The sequence below is a fragment of the Eptesicus fuscus genome, chromosome 5 (assembly GCF_027574615.1).
Source record: "Eptesicus fuscus isolate TK198812 chromosome 5, DD_ASM_mEF_20220401, whole genome shotgun sequence".
NCBI classification, from domain to species: Eukaryota; Metazoa; Chordata; class Mammalia; order Chiroptera; family Vespertilionidae; genus Eptesicus; species Eptesicus fuscus.
This window is the reverse complement of record NC_072477.1, coordinates 6,695,778-6,719,705: the sequence shown is the minus strand read 5'-3', so window position 1 is coordinate 6,719,705 and position 23,928 is coordinate 6,695,778. Positions and strand designations below refer to the sequence as shown.

Here is a 23,928-nt window from a genome sequence, read left to right as displayed (position 1 = left end):
TCTGGTGCAGGCACAACCCTCTGGGTCTGCACAGTTCGCTCCTGCAGCCCAAGCTCTTTGCTCTTGGTCTGAAAGTGGCAGCGGGAGCCTCACGGCCCACGTGACCAGGTCACATGGCTGAGGGAGCATCGAGGGGTGGCGGTGGCTGGCAGCTCTCATTGGTCAGGGAGGAAAACTTCCTCTCCAGGAAGCCTCAGCAAACATCTCCGTGGGTGCCCTTGGCTCAGTAGCGTTGGGGGCCCATCTTTGAACTAATAACAGCAACAAACAGGGAGGGATAAAGTAACTCACTTAACACTGGGTACCCTGGTGTGTGTGTGTGTGTGTGTGTGTGTGTGTGTGTGTGTGTGTGATTCCAACCCAAACCACGTAGCAGGAAGAGGGCAGCTTTCAGGAGACACATCAAGGGAAACTGAGGAAGGGAGAAAAGATGCCCGGTAGCGACCATCTGGACCAGAACCCACAAGTGCCAACATGCCCTCCCTGACTTTGGCGCCCAACGATGACGTCTTCAAAGCAGCAAGGGATACTGAAAAAGAAGTGCACCGCGAATGTTTCGTCACAAATACAGCGAAAAAGACACGGGCAACTTCTCCTTAAGTACCGCGGGTCAGAGCCGTGGCGTGACGCCGCTTCCCGGAGGCGGGCAGCTTCCCCCAGACTGGCTGAGAGCAAAGAGGGCCGGGCGCGCACGGGGGTGGGAACAGGGACGCAATGACTGTCCAACACACAGCAGGTGGCTCGCGGACAAGGCAGCTGCAAATGCAGTGGGGGGAACCCTGGGCCCGGATGGGTCATCATGCCGGCCAGCCTCGACGCAACAGGAAACCGGAGGTGAATGACGATGAACCCCAAGTTCTCAGTGACCCATGTGGACAACTGACCCATGCCTCCATGTCCTCACCAGCCCCACAGCCTCCCCTCGCCTTTGAACTTGGCCATGACACTTGTTTAGGCCCATGATCCACGAGCAGAAAGTGCTCTGGGTTCCCACGTACTGGCGTGTGCCCCGGCGTCACCGTGAGAACAAGGCCAGCCCGCCCAGGAGGAGGTGACAGAGGTCAAGTCCCACCTGCGCTCGGAGGAGGCCTGGGCCCCAGCAGCGGACCTCGGCCGGGGAAGGTGACCTGGGGTTAGCGGGTAGGAGACGCGTGTGCTAAACGGAACGCGTGCTCCCGGGGCTACATCACACTCTTACCTTCACCGAGGGTGGCGCCAGGGGAGCTGCAGACACCCACGGCCCAGCTCAGGCCCAGCTCACAGCCCGGAAACCTCCAGGGTGGCGCGGACTCCTGCAAGAGACGGGCCGCGTACCCTTCATCATGTACGCGGTTCGCTCGTCGCGCAGCCTTGGTTCAGGCACCACAGACTAGAACGGACATCACAGCCACAGACGCACCCTACAGTAGCACTATTGCACGTGGGTGTGCACACACATGCGCACCCACAGGCGCACACGCATGCTCTCCTAAGACAGACTGAGCCAGGTGGCATGCAGCCTGCACTCAGCAGGTGCTGTGGGGTGCCCCTTCCCCGACTTTGTCTGGGGCCAGGCTGAGAGTCCTGGGCAAGATTTGACACTGAAAGAGAGATTGCTCACGGCCAATTGCTTATATTTACTATGAAAAGGTAGGAGGGGCAGCCCCCCATGGCAGCCCCTTTAGACACTGGCGGTTCCCACTGGTCCCCAATCCCCGCACATCTTCTCCGCAGCTGCCACGTGAACTGCTGTCAACCCACAGCTGAATTGGGTACCGACGGATAGTCAAACCGGTGACCTACATCGTAAATAAAGTGCACGTCACCGGTCTACCATCCCCTCAGCTACCCTGAGAGTGGGTGGCACTACGGTCCGCTCAGCGACGCTGCTGGTGTGTCCGGAAGTCACCTGGCGGGATTTCACACTGAAGACCCACCGCCCGCCATGCACCGTCACCCAGACGACACCACAGTGAGGAGCCTCCCTCATCACGGCAACGTGGGCCCTTCCCACGCTTGGCTTCCCTTCCGTGGAGCTGGCCCTGGGACGGCTGTACCCCGAGGATCCACGCACCACCCCCGCCCCAGCCCGTGAGTCCCCGAGAGCTGGTGGCGACCCCTCCCTGAAGGCCGCACCAGGAACAGGAAGTGCCTCCAGGGTGGGATCTGATACTAAAAAAGAGGTTTCCCGTGTATGTTTCATCATCAATAAAGAGAACACATCACGGACAACCTCTCCTTCGAGTATCGAGGATGAGCACGGATCAAAACAAGCAAGCAAACAGAAACACAACAGAAAGAAAACGGCTGGATCTTCACGCATGCCGGGGCCACCTCCGAGGTCTCCCGAGTCCACACTGCACCAGGCAGACTCAGGAGTCTTTCTAGAGGTCAGTCAACAAACCCTTTGGGATACTGGAAAGAGGTCACCCAGGAAATATTTTCTGCCAGTAAGAGAATATTTCGTGGACAGCCTCTCCCGGGAGCTTTCCTGATGGCGGAGCCCTCGCCTCCTTTGGGAAGTGCCCCCAGCAAGCATGTGCACACCAAGGTCCATGCATCAGGCGAGCACTCACGAATGAACCCGCATTTTGTGGTCAGGAGGCAGGCGATGGGGTCAGCCGCGGGCCGACCACCAGGCCCCGCGTGCACTTGGCTGTGGGTCCAGGCAGTCTTCCAGACGAGGTGTGATTCTAAAATCAGAGTCAGGTATCAGGAGAATCCTCAGTAAAGGGAGTGCCCACTACAACTTCCGGAATCCCGCTTACCCACCCGAGCGCCAGGTCTCCATGAGCTCAGCGGCCAGCTGCCCTGGGTCCAGCAGACAATGGCGCGCCCACCGCGGTCACAGGTCCTCGCCTCTCTCCTTTCCCGAGAGGCTCTTTGCAGGTGGCAGGAATGATGGTTGGGGATCAAGCTGCTGTGGAGATCAGTTGTGCCAATCATTGCTGCCACCTCATCTGGAGGGCTCTCATCAGACAAACTGGGGAGGAAATGGAAAGACCTGGCCCTTCTTGTGAGCCCAATGCCCCTTCCCCAAATACCATGAAAGAGCCCAGTACCCAGAGTTGTGCCATTGAAACAAATGCAGGGCCAACAGCCTACCTCTGAGCCTTGCCTTTGGAGTGGAAGGTTGGCGTCACCTCCAGGAAGTCCTCCTGTGACAGATTGGCAAGAGTGTTAGTGTCAGACACGACAGGCAGAGCGAAGGAAGGACACAGCTTGGCTCACTCACCTGCACTGAGGTGACAACGTCCGTCCGGTCCGGAGAGCCTTCCGACCCGGGTTTTGATTGAAGAGCGGTCGGCAGGATGATTCGTCATGAAAGAAACGAATACACGAAAGGAAAGCTTTCCTGGAGGACCACCTACAGAAACACAGCCTCTTCCCTGGCGTCAGCGTCACCCCCGAAGGGTGGGCTGGACGCAGCGGTCAGCGGGCCAGGCTGTCCTGGTAAGCCACGGCCTGGCATCAGCTGTCTGCTCACTTCTCCTGGCTCAGGGTTGAGGACAAAGCCTCCCCCTACATTCGCATAACAGGCTGCCTCCGGATTTAAAATTAACTCCAGAATTCTTGTTAGAAATAAACAGGTCCCACCCCAGTCCAATCCTAAGGGTACCGAAGGTCTTATCTTGATCTCAGAACCATCATTTCTTCCCAAAGATGTCCTCATGTCCAGAATGCTCTTTCAGAATAGACTGGAGGCAGAGGGGCCGTGGTGTGTGCCACCTACGCTGTCTGTCCTGGCAACATGCTCCATGCTAGGGCATCCCCCCAACATGGGCTGGGTTAACTCCACACCCACTGAAGGTGGCAAAGACCAGCCATCACTCCGAAGTGGGGCCAGACATGGAACTAGGCTGGCTACGGTGTACTGATTGGAAGCGAGATAAATTAACCCCAGAGAACCTACCTCATATTCTGGGCCACGGCGCTATCGTGTGGCTACCGTTGTCCTCCTGGCAGGCGTCACCTTGGGAAGTCACCCTAAGAATGAATCATAAATGACAGTTAGTGGAAAAGGTGATAAAACTCAAAAATAGGGGACAGGCTTGGTGGCCAACCACTTGTTCATATCCAACGCGCCCCCTCCCTGACGCTGGGATCTGGACCAGAGGGTCCCCAAGGGGGGGACCTGATACTAGAAAAGAGGTTACCCAGGTGTGTGTCCTCCCCCAAAAACCTCTCTCTAGATGCTACACGAATTCTTCCCCGGGCTTGACGTTCAGTCCTGGAAGTCCTGTTCCTATGACTGGCCACCGTAGTTAGTAGAACAGGTGACGTTAGTCATAGACACAGGCCTAGGCCTTGAGGTCAGCCACTTATTAGAGTTGACTGGACGGGAACTGACAGTGACACGTTCGCTGAAGCTGGGATCTGATACTGGAAAAGAGGTTAACCAGGTGGTGTTTCATCCGCATTAAAGAAACAGAAACCCGGAAACCTCTCTCCAGGTACCACTGATGAGAACGCCAGACATGGCGTTCAGTCCTGGACAGCCTGTTGATCGGGCCAGGATGCTGCGCGTTTGTCAATTTCCTGCCGTAAACTATTGGTTGAATGCATGCTGTCCGTCAACCACCTGTCCAAGTACCTCTGTGGGGCAGACCCCAATGGCATCCGAACATCCAGAAGTTGGCATCATGGCTAGAGGGTGGCGCTACTATGAAGATGCTGGTCACTAGAGCCATCAAATTTCTGGTGAACCCCCCAGGGGGAACCTCTCTTAGATGCCCCAAGCTGAGCTGGCTCCCCAAAGATCCTCCTCCCAAGGACCCCCTGGATACTGAGGCGTGGGGGCGAGGGAGGGGGCAGTGACCTACATCGTGAGTAAAGTGCTCATACTCTGGTCCGCTGACCACGGGAGGACTTTGGGGTGGTGCCGACCGCACGCCCCTTCCCGAGTGTGGACGGCCTCCCCTCCAGGGAGCCCTCCAAGGACAGGGGTCCTACTGAGAACAAGTCCGAGTTGGCCACGGCTGTCACAGGTGTGGCGCACACCTTACAGGTGCTCTTCCTTCCGAGTCCAGTAGAGCCGGGCTGGCCCTGGTGCGTCGCCGCGTTCCCCGGAGTCATCGGCACTTCTGGAAGTTCTCCCAGGGGAAATTAGATACTGAGGGTTAGTGGACCAGGTCACAAACGGCACAAATAAAGCGTGTGCTCTCTGGTCAACCATCTCATGTATCCAGGCACGTGTTGATGCCGGTCTCCTTGTCCGCAAGGGGACCCCGCCCTCGAAGCCACCAAGCAGAGTAGAGGTGTGCTGAGCAGAAGGCCGCCACAGGTGAGTTACCACCGCAGAGGACAGACATCACAGACCCCGCCGAGCGGAGAGGAGAGGAGAGGAGAGCAGAGCAGAGAGAGGGCCCCCGCCCCAGAGTTGATGTTAGCTCCAGGAAAGCTTGCGAGGCGGTGTTAGATACTGCAAAGAGGTCGACCGTGTAATGTGCGCCATAAATAAAGCGAACGCGCCACGGACCACCTCTCTCCAAGTACCAAGCAGCGGCAGGGCTGACCCCAGGACAGTGGCTCCTCCTCAAAGCTGACAGCACCTCCGGGAAGTCTTCTGAGGCGAGAGGTGATATTGAGAAGAAGTAGACCATGTGTCCTACGTCATAAATAAAGCGTACACACCATGGTCAACCGCATCTTCGAATACCAGGATGTGACGCTGACCCTGACCCTCTCCCCTTAATTTGGCATCACCTCCTCCAGGAAGCCCTTGCAATGGGCACCATAAATGATCCACAATCAGCAAGTGTGACAATGACCACAAACCCACATCCAACGCCACGACCACCTTCAGGCTGGGTGCTAGGTAGCGGTGGGAGACCCAACAGCCAAGGTCATGGAAAAAAAGCACACGGTCTCCTGCCAGTCGGCTGTGACGGATGCTGGACGGTGCCTGCCACACAGGTCCTGATGTCACGTTGGCATGGCCTCTGGGAAGTCCCTGAAGGCTGACTGATGCCGAGAATGAGTGGACCATAGCACATACGTCACAAATGGCACGCATGCTCTACGGTCCACCGTCTCTCCACATGCCAGGCAAGGTGCCGAAGCCACACCAGTGTGTCTCCCACGAAGTCTGCTTTGCCTCGGGGAAGCCCTCGGCGACTGAGTTTGATATTGAGAAGACGTGGACCATATTACATACGACTTAGAGATAGCGCATGTTCTATGGTCAACCATCTTTTCAGTTACCGTAGAAAGGGCCGCTGTCAGAACCGGCGTCTCTGTCCTCTCACCAGCGCCCCCTTCAGGAAGCCCTTGGAGGCGAGATGCAGTATTGAGAAGAGGCCACCATGCAAAGTCTGCGACAGATGCAGCGGACGCAGCACAGAGAACCCCCTCGGGGACCCGGAGTGGAAATGACATCAGAACAAACACTGCCTAACACTTAGTATTGCCTCTAGGAAGCCCCCACCCCGAGATGCATTTGCTGTTACGAAAAAGAGGCCCGAGTAACATGCGTTGTGAGTAAAACATATGAAGCATGGTCAGCTTCTACCAAGTACCCCACAGCATCACTGGTGGCCCGTCTCCAGAGGCGGATGTGACTTCCCTGGAGACTTCACACTGAACTTGATACTGAAGAGAAGCAGACCATGTTCCATAGGCGGTTAATAACATACATGCAATGCAGTCCAACCCTTTCCAGGTACCGTGAGCTGGGTGCGGACGCCGGAACCAGGGCTCCGACATGACCCAGGCCGGCAGCATCTTCAGCGAGTTCTTCGAGGCGGACCGGAGATAGGGAAGATACGCGCGGGCCGTGGCACATGCATCGTCTGTAATGCACACGGCGGGGCCCAGCGCATCTTCGTGGAGGGTCAATGGTCAATGTTGAGTCCAGAGCCAGGGCATCTTCCCGGACATGACTAGACTCGATACGGGGAAAAGATAGACTGGACACGCATCGTCATGGGAAACCGCGAGTCAGTGTGTCTTCAAGTACCTGGAGCGGCATTGTCTCTCGCGCACCCATGGCTGCTTCTCCAGGGGCACTTGGTCCTGAAGCCATCGGAGCAGAGCTTGGAGGATGACGAGAGGCAGGACGTGTAACATCCCTCATTCGTGAACATTCGTGGCACTGAGCAGCCTTTCTTCGGGCACTCTGGGGGCATGTGCCAGCGTAGAGGCAGGACACCTTCCTAGAGGTTGTCACTGTCCTAAGGTAGCCTTCGGAGGCTGCGTTTGACACTGAGGAGAAGACCGTGCTGCAAGCATGAACAGGTTAAGCACACATGTAACAGTCTACCATTCCGCCAGGAAGGTACCGGGGCACGAGGATGGATGCCAAGGCCGCGTTGCGTCTCTGACTTCAGGCTCTGCGGGATGGTTTGGACGGCTGGGCTGGATACCAAGAAGCGGTTTACCGTCCCACATACATATTCAAAATGTATGTGGGACGGTAAACCATTTCTTCAAGTACCGCACGGTGGCAGCGATGGCTGGAAGAAGGCTCGCGTCCAAGGTTGCGTCTGGGGACCTCTTCACGGCCGCACGTGATGCTGAGAAGAAGCAGGTCACGGTGGATACTAGACAAGAGTTGTGGAGTCAACCATGTCATTGAATGCCATAGAGCAGCACCGATCCCAGAAAGAATCAAGATCTCCTCCCCAGAGGTGGCGAGAGTTCCCGAGGCAGAAGTTGGTACAGGAAGAGCGAGAGAGTGTCATTTCGTATCATGCAGGAGAGAGCATGCGCTACAGAAACCAGCTTCGAGTGTCAGAGAGAGGCCTCACGTTGCGTCCAGTGGCGCCGCCCTGCAGATGGGTGGTTTCCGGGAGCCTCGAGGATGGATTTGATACTGAGGGTTAGTGGACCGTGTTACATACGTCACAGATAAAGCGTACGCTATACGGTCTACTATCTCTCCGAGTACCACACAGGGACGCCGCGGACAGAGGTTGAGGACACGTCCGGAAACCCTTCCAGAACTGGGGGGGAACCAGAGGCAGGTCGAGCACAATACATGCACCATGCGACAAGCACACACAGGCTAGGGGTCTTGTCTCCCCCGTCGGGAGGCGACGCTGACACTGCAACCGGTGGCTCAGCCCCAAAGCTGGCAACTCCTCCAGGAAGCCCTCCAAGGTTGAACGTCCCACTGAGCAGAAGTGGGCTTAGGGGTTTCATCACTCCAGAAATACTGAGTGAGTGCCTACTGTGTGCCAGGCACCCTGGTGGATCTGAGGGAATGAATTAGGTGGGCACAGAGGGATAGTGGTATGCCATGTGGCTGACTAACAGAACTGCACGGGGAGCGGGGAGCCAAGTGGAAACTAGGAGATGGCCTGTGAGCAACCGCAAAGGACACCTGTCTAGTCAGACTGCGCAGGCCGAGCAAACAATCTCCGGGCATGTGAAGCCCAGGCCGTGAGCCCTAGTTTGGGGCCTTAAAAAAAATAAAATAAATAAAGCACAAGGAATGACTGACAGCCATCTCTGCCTCAAGTCAGGGGCTCTCTCAGGCTGGAGTGGATGTGTGCAGTAGCCACCACGCCATCTTCATAAACAAAGCAGATGTCATTTTTGGTCAAGGGCCTCCCTAAGATCGGAACTTCCGTCTCATCCCAATCGGGTCACCGCCTCCAGGAAACCCTCTGAGATGGAATGGACTATCAACCGGAGGTGGACATGAGTACAAACAGGACTTGCACATAAGGAATTATCTCTTCAGTGGCACGGAACATGATGGAGGTTGGACGGGTGGGTCCCCCCGAAGGTAGTGTCAGTTCCATGAAGCCCTCCAAAGCCAGCTGGGCTACCGGGGAGCGGAATCTCTCCTGGTGCATATGCCACATGGAAAAGCATGTCCTCAAGTGCCATGGCTGAGGCTGGAACCGGCGTCCTTGCCCCCAGGTTGTCACCTCCAGACACCCCACCCCCACCCCCGAGGGTGCCTTCAACCGGCCTCGCTGCACAGTTCAGGCAGGGAGGAGAGGCAGCGGGAGTTACCATGAGCGGTGCTGGCGCTAACCCCGGGTGCTCTTCCCTCACGTTGGCCACACCTCCGGGTGCCCTCCGAGGATGGAGTGGATACTGAGAGTTAGTGGACCATGTTACATAGGTCAAAAATCACAAAGCCTACGTTCCATAGTCTACCATCTCTTCAGGAACCATGGAGTGGTGCTGACCCCAGAGCCAGGGTGTGTCCCTCAAGTTGGTGTCACTTCCAGAAAGCTTTCCGAGCCTGATTTGGCATTGGGAAGCCGGCCTGTGTGAACACAAACACCCCCCCATCAAGTGTGGGGAGCAGTGCTGGGGGTGGGGGTGGGGAGGGAAGAGGTGTCTCTCCCCTGAAGCAGCACCTCCCCTGGGAAGGCCATGCCAACTTAGGAAGAGTGAGAAGAGGCAAACCACGTGACATGGGCCACGCTGTGGCCATTACAAGGACAACTATCTCTTAACCCAAGGGAAGGGCAGTGGTTTGCTCTGCAGGGCAGAGTAGGAAGCGCTATGGGCAGAGCTCGTATGTGAAAGAGGGCCCCTCAAGTTCTGGGGAACAACCTGCCCAAGGTCACCCGAGCTATGCCAGCCCTCACCATACGCCACACCACCTGAGTGGCGGTGCGCTCTTCCAGCTCCACCTCAACATCTGCACCCCCCTCCCCCAGGAGGCCTTCTCCTGGGTCTCCCCATCCCCTCTCATAGCCCAGGTGTCCATACCACAACCCCTTATGAATGGGATGCTCAGCCAAGAGATGGGCTGGTCTCCAAGGAAAGGGCAAGGGCCGGCTCCTAGGCAGCATGCTGAGAGGGCACGGTTATCCAAAGTCTTGAAGCCCAGCGCACAGCGGGTCGTCCTCCTGCTCACAATACAGGTTGTTAAAGACCAAATTCCCTAGAATGACATTCAAGGCTTCAGCCTTCACCCCCATTCTCTTCCCTGCTCCCTGAGTCCTGACACCACCTCGGCCAATTCAGGCCTTTGCACCCCCTGATCCTCCATAGCACCCTGCCTGTGCCTCTCCTCCAGCCCAACCACACTGTCCATGTGGTCAGTCATAGAAAGAAGCTCGTGTTCATTAAACACCCCTGAGGTGCTGGAGCTACAGGTCTTTGTCCTCCTGCAGCTTCTAGCTCAGCAGGAGGGCAGAGAACCCACGTAGAAAGAAATGCGGCAGAGCACTGATTGCAAAATCAGAAGAGGCCCAAGTGTTGTGAAGGCGCAGGGAGCACTGAATAAGATCTGACCGATCAGCGGGGAGCTTCTCAGAAGAAGTTTAGAATAAAAGAGACAGAAGAAGAAGAAGAAGAAGAAGAAGAAGAAGAAGAAGAAGAAGAAGAGGAGGAGGAGGAGGAGGAGGAGGAGGAGGAGGAGGAGGAGGAGGAGGAGGAGGGGGAGAAAGAATGAAAATACTAAGCCAGGAAGAGAGGGGACAAGATTGGACATTGCAGAATGGAAGCAGAGGACTGGATGGAGCATGGAACAAATGAAAGCATGGACCAGATAGCTCGTGGACCAGTCAGAGCATGGAAAAAGGATGGACAGGGGACTGGTTGGAGCGTGGACAAGATAGATGGAGCATGGACTAGAGAGATGGCTCATGGACCTCCCAGATGGAGCGTGAGCCAGACAGATGAAGCATGAACCAGGTAAATGAAGCATGAACCAAATAAACGGCTCATGGACCAGATAGATGGATCATGAACCAGATAAGTGGAGCATGAACCAGATACATGACGCGGGGACCAGATGGATGAAGCATGAACCAGATAGATGGCTCATGGACCAGATCAGTGGAGCCCATTCTGAAAGGAGCATGGTAACCAAAAGAGCATCCTTGTGAATGGAGAGCGAAAAACAGTGCCAATAATGAGACTGAGGAGCTGGATGGGGGAGATCATTTAAGACAACTATAACGAACAGCTAAAGAAAGAGAACAGATTTTATTCTCAATCCAAGGGAAAGTCCTTGTAACCTAATAAAGTGCATGAGTTATAAAGTCCCATGTTTTCATAAGGTACTCTTACTGATATGGAAAAGAGTATTGTTGGGGGCAAGAATGAAGGTAAAGAGAAAGCGTACAGGAGTCCAAAAAATGGGGGGATGGCATGCTTGAGAATAGTTAGGAAGAAGAGCATGAGAGGCTGGTCGTGTCTCAGATGTGGGTGAGGAGCCGAGAGCAATAAGAAAGTGTCCAGAACCCTGCAGGTGTCTGGCACAGAAGCCAGGAGAGGGCGGCAGCGCAGTGGGAATGTTGGGGGAGGGGCAGGAGTTGAGTTTGGGTGCTGGGGAGAAATCCTGTGGAGACGCCAGGTCCCCAGGGACTTTAAGGAACGTTCCTCCAGCACAGCGGCAGGGTCGAAAGCCAAATACAAGTGAGATACAAAGAAGTCACCGGGAGGGTGGTAGCTGGAAGGAGGAGATGGAGTCCCGAGATCTTTCAGAGGAAAGGGACCAGAGCATGGAAGAGGCTCAGAAGGCTCCCGGACAGGGAGAGGCTCTCGGACAGGCAGTCACAGGGGCGATGAACACCCCGAGTCCGAGCAGGAGCCACGCACAGGTGGCGGGGGGCGGGGGGCCGCTGGGCTAGTGCAGGCGTGGCCTCCCCGGGTCTCTGGGACCAGGCTGATGGTGGGAGGCGGGGGAGTTCAGTCTGGTGGCTATTATTTTCTCTGAGTCCATGACTGAAGAGGAAGTTGCTCATGTGTCCCCTTGGTATCGGAATGCCTCTGGGCAAGAAGGGGTCAAACCAGCCTCTCCTGGGTACCCAGCCACCAGGACCAGGCATTCTACAAGCAGTGAGGAATGAAAGAAAGGACAGCTCTGAATAAACTGTCCTCGTCCTCCCGGATAAAGTGACATGTGTCCCCAATAGCTTCCTGGGTGTTTAGAGAGGTGGGCAAACCCACCTTCCCCACCCAGCCTCCCAGCCCTCGGACACCCAGCCCGGGCTGAACAGCTCCTAACCTCAGACGGCTGCTAGCCGGTGGCTCTTCTCACTTCCTCGGGCCCCGGTCATTGCTCACTGCCTCACCCGTCCCTCTGCCCTGCCATTCTCTCAACAGCACACTCATTCCACCCTGGCTCTGTACTCTGCTCCATCCCAAGTTCACGCCTTCGTGCACTCATTTACGCCCCAGTTCCTCATCCCTGCACTGACTTGCCCATGTGTCCTCTCAGACACGCAGCCATGAGCACGTGTCTGACGTGTTTGCTGACCTCTGCCCTGTGCGGAGGGCGGGGCGGCCCTGACTCAGTGTCCCTGTCTCCCAGGAGCTCACAGTCTGGTAGGAGAAAGACGGACATTCAACCCACATGCTGACAGGAGGTGGTGGAAGTGTACAAAGTGGTAGGATTCCAGGCTTACAATCTACAGTCCAGGATCAGTAAGGAGTTCTGGCTCCTGCAGAGGGGACCAGACCAGAGAAAACCAAGAGAGGCAATTCCCGGAGGTGGGGCAGGTGGGGTGGGAGGCAAGAACAGGAGTTGGTGATAAAACCCATTCACACCCAATTTATCATTGGGAAGGGTGCACACAGGGGGGATGGGCAGAAACAGGTACATACTCAGCTTAATAATTACACACAGGGCAAAGTCAAGAGAATACTAGTTCTTTTTTACCATAAAGAGATACAGATGCATGGTTTTCACACAAAAAAGGAACCAAACACCTAAAATGTAAGCCCTAACATTAGAAGCTGCTCGTGTACTTTCTGAAATCCCCAGGGTACATTTTTTTTTAAAAAAAAAGAAAAATGTAGTCTATATAACAAAAGATAGCAGGAAAGGGAGAATTAAAAAAACAAGCATTAAGTGCAATTTTTAAGTCCAAACAAGAGAATCAAGAAAAAAATGTAAATGGGTTATACACTCCTAAAAAGGGGATTTTTCCATTCAAGTCAACAGCCTCAAATCTAAAGTATAGATTGTTTATTTGAGACACACTTTAAATACATTCCAAAAATTCAAATAGAAGGTATGGGCACAGATAAAAAAGGAAGACCTCAATTTTCATGCATGTGACATTCAGGCAACCACACACTCATGCACTGACATGTCAAAACCCACGGAATTCACACGCCAGCTGACTGCCAGCAATCGACGCCCTACCGCTGGCCTCCAAGTCCTGCACATATAGCAACTGGTTCCATGTTCAGTGTGCAACTGCTTACATATCCCACCGCACAGGCTTTCATAGGGTGTTCTGAGGGGGACTTGCTTCCCCTCCCCCCCACCCCCCGCCATGTCTCTGGCAAAAGGATGCCTACAGCTTGAGGTCACTGCCCAGCTCTAAATAGGGCAGCCTTGATTTGATCTCCTTTACTGGACTTCTGGGTAGTATTTGGTCTTAATAAAGGGCTTGGCTGCATTGAAACCCCAGTGTTTAATTACATTTTGCTCATATTGTTTTATAAAAATGAGTGGAAAATGAAAAAATATATAATTGCTGATACCTGTGGTAAGAACACAGATGTCATATATACTTTAAAAATTAAGACAAAGATGGAAATCATTAGGTGAACCCGTTGTGGCCAATGTTTAGCCCCGATAATTGAATTTAAGGCCATCAACTATGTGTTTGGAAAGAGGAAAATGCTAGACATGGTCTGCGAATGTGCAGAACAGTGAGCTCTCGAGGAGCCGAACCCTTTGGAACATGCAACTGTCTGTTTCAGCTTTCAAACAACACTCTGTCTTGAAAACAGGCTTCCAGAAACAATTACATGAGAAAGTCCATTTATCCAACTCAGATACAAAAATGAGAGTAAAGCAGAGGTAGGTCAACAATTTCAAGTACCCAAGAGCAAAATCATTAAGCGGGCCGATGAAAATCACCTCTCAGAGTCGAAAGGTACAACCACGAGGATATAACAGTAAGAAACATTTACATGAGGAATAAAACAGCACCCCAAACTGGAGGAAACAGATAAAAACAGTTTCCAAAGCCCTTTCAATAGTAAAGACATCGAATAGGCAAAAAGTAAATGACAATCTTAGAGGCAAGTCACATCATATTTCACAGAAAACGAGAAACAAAGAAAAGAAGCGTAAGGCATGAATATTAAGTTAAGTTACACTGTCCACAAAGCTTTATCCGATATGACATAACAAAAGTTAGATAAATTTTATAAACTAGAATGAGATTAAAATTACGAATGTTTATAGAATTCTTAATTCTTTACTAAGAAAATCCAAAAGAATAAAATGCAAACCTAGTAAAACTAATTGTCTTCACATCAAAATTGGTAACCTATAAACAAGATGTACACCTTATTTTAAAGGCCCATGAAACATTTACAAAATTGATTGTAAAAGGCACAAAGTCATCAATAAATTCCCCAGAGTAGAATTTTTTATGTCCACATTTTCAACCCACAATGAAATATAACTACAATTCAATAAAAAGGTATAAGCAACAACACACAACCCAAATAAATTAGCAATTAATTTTAAATAAGCTCTAACTTTTGCACATTTAATTCAGGTAACCATTTCTTCTAAGAAAAATAAGAAATGAAAAGCATAATTACAAATATTTTAAAATATTGAAAAGACTACGTATTAAAACTTTTGATATGCAGTCAAAATTGCATCCAGAGGCAAATTCATACCATGAAATGTTTTCATTATTAAAGAAGAATAACATAAGAGATATATAGACCAATCCATAAACAAGCTTAAGGACAGCAGAAAGAATTAACCAAAAGGCAGATATTGTTGAATTTGAACACATACACAAAAACAGTTGAATTGATAAATTATTCCAAGAACTGATTCTATGAAAAACTTCTGAAATAGACACTATTCTAGCTCATCGAATAAAAAAGAGAGAGATAAAGTACACATACACAAATTTAAGAATTAAAAATATTATATAATCATAGGAATAGGTTAAAATGTATTATAAACGTAATATTTAAAACTCTATGCTAAGAATTTTTATATCACAGAAAAATAAATTATTCCCTAAGATTATTATTAGGTTAAAAAAGGCATTGGGCAGTTACTGTGCCAGACACAGTGCAAGTTACTTTATCTCTTTAACCCTCACAGTAGCCCTATTAACTACAGACTCTCATTTTACCATTTAACAAACAAGAAAACTAAGAATTAGGAGGAAGACTTTGTTTTCCTGAGGTCACATGGGAAATGACAGAGAACAAATTTGAACCCAAATTGTCTGCACATTTAATTTCAAATGTCTGCACATTTAACACTGAACTATAATAGAAAAAGAATAAAAAATTCTAAAGATGTAGAAAATATAACGAACCCAAGAAATACAGAAGAAATAGGAAACATCTCAAAGAATCATCTCAGGAAAGTTATATGAGTGAATTATTTCAAGCCTTCATAGAATAGATAATTTAAATGATGTATACATGGTACAGAATATAGAAAAAGATGGAATATTTCCTAATTCATTTTACAAAGCCAGCATAACTTTGACAGCAAAATCAACAAAAGATAAATTTGAAAAGTCCTACATGAAACAATAGCAGAGCAAATCCAATCATCCATTAAAAGAACAATATGCCCCAAACAGGTAGATTAATCCAAAAATGTTTCAAAGTTATGAAACATTATTATAACCAATAAGTCAACAGAGAAAAACAACGTAAGTATCTCCATAGATATCAAAAAACCATTTCGTAAAATTCTAAATTCATTCCTGATTTTAGTCACATATTAAGTAGAAATAAATACTTCAATAGCATTATGAAAAATGTATAGCCTACATTTATTTTTATCTTATTTTATAGTGAACCAGAAGCAAGATAAAAATTTCTATTATCAACAATTCAATGTTTTATAAGATCTAGCCAATGCGATAAGACAAGAAAGAGAAATAAAAGAGAAAAAACGCTGAGAAAGGCTAAATTTGCATTATATAGAAATGAATGGTTCTTTACCTAGAAATTCCAAAACATTCAACTAAAATCTTGTAGATCAAATGAGAGAAATCAGTGAGACAGCCAATAACAATAAATATATAATCTCTTCCCAACACACCAGTAATAAGCAGTTAGGAAATATAAGAAAAAGGAGTAATACAAGCAATATTTAATTCCTTGAAATAAGTTAATGACAAATGATAAATTTATAAAAATCTGACAAAATGTGTATATATATACATTAAATTGCAAATTATCATGCAAAGCCCAAGTATCAAAAATATCAATTCTCTTTAATTTACAATTTTATAACATTTCACAGAAAAGCTCTAACAATTTTTTTAACTTCACAACATCACTTCATTCACCTGGAAGTATCAACAAGTGAGACTAATCAAGAATTAAGGAAGACTATTGCTATCAAATAACAACACACATTATAACAACACCATATATTAAAACAAAGCAACACTGGTGTAAGAATAGGCAGATTAGTGGAACAACAGAAAGCCACAACAAGAAACAAAAACTATAAAAATATCTAGCATGTGGTAAATGTGGAAATGGGACATATACTTATTTCTCACAATAATTAAATTAATGGATTGAAGATGCAAATATAAAAGATGAAATCATGGAAAAACTAGAAAAAATAAAGTGACTATATGAGCTCAGGATGGGAAAGGTCTTTCTAAACAAGAAGGAACTATTAAGAAAATTTTGTGATAGATTTTTAGAACATAAAAAGTTTAAGTTACAAATTTCATGAACCAAAGAAAAAACATTGGTAATACATGATGGAAAAATAGTTACCATTCTAATTTTAAAAGGTTTTATAAAATAAAAATAAAAGATGAAGACACCAAGAGAAAACAAATGGATACATAACTTTCAGTTGAATGTGGTGAATGGAATATAGATGTTCACCTGCTCCTTGCACCCCTTGAAACTGCTAAATGAGTGTGAAGAGACTTTCATTTTGAGCATAAGTACACAGGGACAGAGGCCAAGAAGGTAGTAATTGTAACTGACTCGAAGCTGGGAATCCTACACTGGCTCTAAGGAAAACAGAAATAAAGCCCAGTGCTTTCTAGGAACCCACAGAAGTCTCAGGAATTGAGAGCACCAGGTACCCCAGTGTGGCAGGAAAATCTGGGCCTAAATGATATGAAAAGGCTGAACGCCTGTGTAAGAAGGCAGCTCCCCAAATCCTCACCCACTGTGCAGAAGCCTTCGTTGACCCTGAGAGAAGACTAAAAGTGTGTTACATGGAGACAATAAAGTGGAGGTAACTAGAACAGACACATACCTATTTCATCTATATTTACATAAAGTTGAGAAAAGCATCTAACATGGAAGTTAGAAAAAAAGCTTAGAGGTTCTATAGGGAGAAGAAAAAAAAGCTTGGAGGTTCTATAGGGAGAAGAAATTTCAAGACAATCTATTAATATTATCAGGAATATCAAAGAAGCAATTGCACCTATGAAACAAAATGTTATAAAATAATATTTAGAATGTAATATAAAATCTTGAGAATTAGAGACTATAGAAATGAAAATAGGTCAAAAGATAAATAAAAAAAATTATCTCAGGATGGGAAAAAGAAATTAAGAGTGGACAATCAGAGGGGAAAATATGAGAATATTAGAGAACTAGTCAAAGAAATCCAAAACTCAAACAATGAAAGTTCTAGAAAAAGAAAACAAATGGGAGGTCATTATCCAAGGAATTGTTCAAGAAAAATTTCTATAACTGAAGGACACAAGATTTCAGATCAAAAGGACCTGGCAAAATAGATGAATGTAGCTCCACATCAAGTCACATAGAAATGAAATTTAAAACACAAGAAGACAATGAGAAAATCCTTTAAGTATCAGGAAGGAAGGGGGAGGATCACAGAAAAGGGATAATCCCAAAGGCTTCAGACTTCTCAATAATGCTAGAAGTCAGAAGACAATTATTTATGCTTTCAAAAAATCTCAGGGGAGAAAAAAATGACCAACTAGAATTCAATACCCAGACAAACTATCAATGTCAGTGAGAACTAGACATTTACCTTTTCACATGTGAAAGGTTTCCAAAAGTTTATCTCCCATGAATCCTTTTACACTTTGCTAGAGTGTGCACCCTAGCAAATCAGGGGAGTAAACCAAAAAGAGAGGATAACACAGGGTTTATGACATCAGGGAATTCAACCAAGGAGAAAGGACCAAGAGAATCTCTAGGAAGAAAATGAGGGAAGAGCCCAAGATACAGGCAGGAAGCCCAAAGATCAACCAATCCAGAACAGAACAGGCAAGAGGCTCCAGGAAGAGATTTATTCAAATGATAAAGCATGAAAAAAAAAAAAAAAAAATAACACAAATGTGTTTGAATATATTGATAAGGTTAGGATAAATCTGTGATGTTCATTAAATTCCAATCAAAGGAAAAAAGTAAAGAAAAGAAAGAAAAAATAAATTAAAAAAAAAAAGATATAGGGCAATTATCAACTCCAGAAGAAACAAGAAGTTTGAAGAAGAGATAAAGAATCATATATTCCACTGTTCCATTGTCAGGAGTGTTTACAGTGTTAAGATCATGTAAATACTGAGTGCTGATCAAACCAAAACTGAAGCAAACATCTTTGAGCAGAGATGTGCTTATGTGTGGTGAAGCCAAGGGCATCTGGGAGAGTTAAAGTCATACCTTCTGTGGGTAAAGAGTCAAGATAATGCCTAACCCCCCCTCCAAAAAAAAAGAAGAAGAAAAACAAGAATATTACTTAGAAATATGGATATAAATGTCAAGAGAATTCATTTTAAAAGTTCAAAGCTGTTGTGCTGTGGGGCAGGATACTGAAAAGAGTTGGGAGGCTGGAGGACTGAGACTTCTAAAACAACCTTGTAGAACTATTCGACTCAAAATGATGCACATGCATCTAAAATGAAAAAATGCAAAGGACCTGAACTGGCGATTCAGATCTTACAGAGAAGCAATAAAGATATGGGGGATATGCTCTTAGCAAAGGTAATAAAAGAACTGAAAATCAAGAGAACGAAATACCATATTTTGACCAACTAGCCAATGTAAGAAACCTCCATTATTAGCAGAGAAGCAGGCACTTCTTAGACTAATTCTGAGAATGCCAGTTGGTACAAAGTCTGAGGTCAATCTGGCCATGAAAAGCGCATGCCTCTTGAGGCGGTCATTTCACTTTTAAAAGGAACCGAGGAAACAAGTCGGGGATGCGTGAAGATGAAGGAACACGGATGCTCACCCCAACGTGCTCTAGCCAACGTTGAGACTTATCTAAATATCTGATGCGAGGGAACCAATTAAACCAATTATCTAAATATCTGATGTGAGTGAACCAATTAAACCAATTATGATATAGTCATTTGCTGAGACACTATGTCACCATAATAACAAAACACAACTAAAAAACAAACAAACAGGAAATTACTTAATGGCATGGGAAAACATTCAGAGTTGGGTGAAACAGTTAAGATGACCGTGATGATCCCCAATTAAAAATATACATACATACACACACACACATGCACACACACACACACACACACACACACAATTATGAAATGGATGGAGCAAACACAAGACGAGAGGCTGGTCACAAAATGAGGGCAGGGGTCATCTTTGAATTGTGGGACCAGTTTGTTCTTTTTAGCATTTTACAAGCTTTTACAAGAGAGGTGTATTTTTTTTATTATTTCCTTCTTAATGAGAAAAACGTTATTTTTTAGAATTATGTTCAAGATGTTTCAGTTATTGGCTGAGAGTCCTTTAAGGGAAATCTCACGTGGCTCCCACTTACTGCATCTCCATGACAGTTCACAGAATGCAGTGACCTGCATACGTTTGAGGACACTCGCTTGGAGCAGGAGTGTGAAGGTAACCCTGTGTCCTGATTCAAGTGGCCAAAAAGGACTCTTTTTGGTCAGCTGGGAAGTGAACTCGGCCCCACCACCTAGATGAGACCGGAGACCAAAGGGACAGCTGTCTGGGGTCGAGCCTCTGCGGACCTCACCTCTTGGCTTGCCCTCTCCCTAGTAGGACCTTGGACAACTTTGAGCAGCTCCGCTACTGGCCCTGCAGTACACTTCGAGAGGCTTCGGCCAGGACTGGCCCAGCCTCCCCTGCCCTGCTCCAGGTGGCCGGTGCACCTGCTGGGGCCCACTGAGGCCCTCACATGGGCTCTGCCCCCCCCTGTGATCACCTACAGTCTTCACGTGACCTAGACCAGGGATTCCCAACCTTTATTTGGCCACGCCCCACCTAAGCATCTCTAACATCCTGATACCTCCCCGCCCCTCCAGTGACATCTAATTTTTATTATTCAAAAAGTGAGCTCCTATTCATGTGGAGGAAGCCTAAAAAGCCATTAACTTGGTCTAAACAAGCTTCCAAAGAACATGGCATCCATGAAAGAGAAAAATAAAAGAACGAAAGGACAGCTGAAGTACTGAGGAAGAAATCACTAAGAAATTGTTTAAAAAAAATAATAATATGAAGTGATATGAAAAATAGCAAATAAAGTTTCAAAACATTTAATAGAGAACTGAAATGCATAAATGTCACAATATATATTTATATACTGTATACGAGGCCCCGAGAACCATAAGAAATGCAATAACTTCACTGTTAATAACTCATACTCGAATTGCCCCCCCTTAAAAATCAAATTGCCCCACCCCATGGGGCATGTGCCCCATGTTGGGAACCACTGACCTGGACTGTCTGGCCCTTTCCCACAGGCATGTATGCTTCCTAGAGTGTAAGCAGGAGACGCAGAACTCACCCAGGAAGCGAGGGCTCCACCGTCAGAGGCGTCCTCTCAGGAGGGCTTGTGCTCAGGCAGCCACACCTCCAGGATCTTCGCAGATGACCTTCGAGACAAGAAGGCCGTGTCACAAAACCCAACGTCTGACCCACAGGGTACAGGGAGCAGGTAACCACTCCTGGGTGGGGGACTCTGGAAACAGGGAGGTTCCGCACCGGGGACAGGATACTCAAAATTCCATGGGAAAAGGATAGAGACGCTACTAAACACCGGTGTTCTGTATGGAGAAGACCCTGAGCAGCTCCAGTGGGGCTGGGGTGTCAGGGAGACCCTCCCCGAGTGACAGAGCTGATAGGAGGTGTGAACTGGGGAATTAGCAGACACTCAGGATGAAGCAAGGAGCAGGGAGCAGATGTCAGGTCCAGCCAAGGACTCTTGGAGATAGTCAAGAGCACAGAATAGCGGGGGTATGTGGCTATGCAGTTGTCTGAGCAGATCAAGGCTCTCAGATTTCAACTCATTGAGTTCCTGCTATTGTTACTATTATTGCCTGCAACCCCAGGTACACATAGAATTTAATCAAATTCTGTGTGTACTTGGGGTTGCCAGCCATCATTGTTCCACGAAGGTTCTTTTGTATTTTGATCTTTATTCAACATGTTAAGGATTAAATGCCCATTGATAAACCCACCACAGCTCCAACCCAGAGCTGAAACACTAACTGTAACTTGCCCACCCTGGGCTGGGTGATCCTGCAGCTCCCTGTCAGCCCTGCCGAACACGGCTGAGACCCACCGTGGCCACACCCCTGATCTGGATTTGGGAGTTCCCATCGATACAGTCCCAGCCACACCTGGGAGCTCAGCTCGGCCAGGTTGAAGAAATGGCTGGTCTGAAGGACAGACAGACAGCCCAGCACCCGCTGGAGGCTCTCCCCGAGGTCATGAAAGCAGGAGACTGGGAGCAAGTGGAAAGGGGCAAGCTCAGGCAGGCCAAGGGTGGCCTGCACCCAGGGCCCTGGTGGCCAAGCCAGGAGCGAGGCTCTGAGCTCTGTGGCCAGAGGAGCCTGGGGAGGGCACTGGGCATGCAAGTCAGGGCTGCCCGAGCCAGACTGTGGCCCTGACGGGACCAGGAGCATGGCACCGCCTTCCCAAGGCCTGTTTCCTTGTTTCCTCAAAGACTGAGCATCCACACTTGGGGAGCTCAAAGTCTGATTGGGAAGGTAGAAACCTAAATAGGTCATGAATGAGCAATAGAAGTTTCTGAGGGCTTGGTGTCACCCATCTCCAACTTGGTGACAATAGCCATAATGTAGTTATTATTCTTCCTCCTTAATGTCTGGGACAAAGCCCCAGTCCCATTTAGTGCTCAGACACTTGTCCCATCATTTGAAGGACCAACTCAGACTCCTCTGGCTCTGGGAAGGTATGAGGCCTGAGCCGAAAGCTTGAGAGAAGAGCTAATGAGGGTGACCGTGACCGAGCTCACTCAAGTTTCATCAGAGAAGCAACCAAACCGCGGGAATTCTTCCTGCAAACCGTCCGCCCGCTCAATGACAGTGGACGTTTGTTTTGAATCTTCCTTTCCTTCCCTTCTCTGAGAGGAGGCCCAGCGACCTCGCAAACCAGGCTCGGCTCTGGCCAGTGGCCACGGGGTTTCAAATTTTGAAACGGGCCTTTTGCAAAATGTTCAGTTTCAAGCCCTGGTCCAACTGCCCACATCCTGTCCAAACTTCCTGGGGGAGTGAGATTTATTTAAGGAAGGAATAAAATCCCCATGTCTGTGCCATGGACTGCAAACACGCTCCATCCCAGGCAATTGCAAGGATTAAGGTTACATATTTCTTAATGAGTCGCAGGCGGAGGCAAAGTGGAGTGGGCAGGATCAGGAGGACAGGCCTCGGGAGAGAGGATTCGCTTCTCCTCAGCACCACGGACCCCGTTCTGTGCCAGGATGGCAATCTCACAGTCTTTCTTCCATGCATTCATTCCCTGTCATCCAACCAGCATTCTGACGGATGGATCCACCAGTCCTCACAGCACTAAATGGGACTGGGGCTTTGTCCCAGACACTGAGGAGGAAGAATAATTACTACATTATGGCTATTGTCACCAAGTTGGAGATCCACCAGCACAGGTTCCGCCCTGGACAGTAGGGGCTCTGAGGCCCCCAAGACTGAGCATCCACACTTGGGGAGCTCAAAGTCTGATTGGGAAGGTGGATACCTAAATAGGTCATGAATGAGCAACAGAAGTTTCTGAATGGAGGTCAAGTTCACAACCGAGTATCGGTTCTAAGAGTGGGGTCAGGATGAGCTTGTGCGAAGGCCCAGAGACACAGACACACAGAGACGTGGGGAAGCAGCTACTGGCTGGTGCACAAGGCCAGGGAGCGTGTGGTGGGAGGTGTGGTTCGACGCCAAACCATGAAGATCCTTGAGTGGGAAACCAAGGGGCTTGGACTTGGGCCTGGAGTTTCCAGAACTCAAAGAGCGCTTTAAAGAGCATGGGACTCATCCTCATGCATTCTAGAAAGATCACACTGACTGCAGTGAGGAGAACAGACTAGAGCAGGGACAGGGAGACCATCGGAAGACTGATGTGAGCACACAGTGACACTGGCTCACTGGCGCGTTGCTAAAGGGGCGGGACTGGAGTCAGAGGTGTGCTGTGGACACGACAGCAATGTTAGCAATGGGAAGGTTCCTGGGGCTGCCCCTGGAGGAGGCTCCGAGTGAATGTGGGAGATGGAGAGAGAAGAAAGGGCCAGTGCAATGCATATCCATCCTACCCTAAGTTTGTGAGTTGGCGGCAAGTCTAAGAGCAACACTTGAAGGTGGACATGGCAGATCAAAGCTGGACACTAACAGCTTCCTTGACAAACTCAGCACCTGGCTACTCCACTGCCAGGCAGCTGCCGAACTCCCAAATCTGCTCATCTCTCTCCTCCAACAAGAGTATCCCCACTGACCTGACCCCAGGAGCCTACGCCATGTAAGGGCCTTATCATGAGCTTTTGTTAGGCAAACTTAACTCTCGCAACCATTCAGCTGGAGGGCGTCAGTGTCCCCATCTGATGGATGACACTGAGGCTGGGTCCGAGGATGCTTCACATGTAACCCAAAGTCCCACAACTAGAACCAGGAGGCAGGGAGCGAGGCATAAAAACAAGACCGGGTTATTTTTAATTTCTTGTCTTGGCAGGCGCACGGGCAGCTTTCGGGAAGACCCAGGGCTCCCATTCCACCATGCCAAGCCAATGTTGCCCAAGGACGGGCCAACGGCCAGGGCAGTCAGAACTGCCAGTCTCCTGCCTCA

At 48.8% G+C, this 23,928-nt stretch overlaps 6 non-coding genes across 6 annotated transcripts; all 6 read right to left on the bottom strand.

Annotated features, from left to right (window-relative positions):
• Nucleotides 1–1,749: 1,749 nt before the first annotated feature.
• Nucleotides 1,750–1,826, bottom strand: MIR1193 (microRNA mir-1193). Its single transcript, NR_129094.2, has one exon. It is a non-coding gene; the product is annotated as a microRNA mir-1193 (primary transcript).
• Nucleotides 1,827–2,148: 322 nt separating this feature from the next.
• MIR494 (microRNA mir-494) lies at nucleotides 2,149–2,224 on the bottom strand. The gene has a single exon (NR_129097.2). It is a non-coding gene; the product is annotated as a microRNA mir-494 (primary transcript).
• A 3,172-nt stretch (nucleotides 2,225–5,396) lies between these two features.
• On the bottom strand, nucleotides 5,397–5,474 carry MIR323 (microRNA mir-323). The gene has a single exon (NR_129099.2). It is a non-coding gene; the product is annotated as a microRNA mir-323 (primary transcript).
• Nucleotides 5,475–5,944: 470 nt separating this feature from the next.
• On the bottom strand, nucleotides 5,945–6,022 carry MIR411 (microRNA mir-411). The gene has a single exon (NR_129098.2). It is a non-coding gene; the product is annotated as a microRNA mir-411 (primary transcript).
• Nucleotides 6,023–7,338: 1,316 nt separating this feature from the next.
• Nucleotides 7,339–7,411, bottom strand: MIR299 (microRNA mir-299). Its single transcript, NR_129096.2, has one exon. It is a non-coding gene; the product is annotated as a microRNA mir-299 (primary transcript).
• A 1,612-nt stretch (nucleotides 7,412–9,023) lies between these two features.
• On the bottom strand, nucleotides 9,024–9,102 carry MIR379 (microRNA mir-379). The gene has a single exon (NR_129101.2). It is a non-coding gene; the product is annotated as a microRNA mir-379 (primary transcript).
• Nucleotides 9,103–23,928: the final 14,826 nt, after the last annotated feature.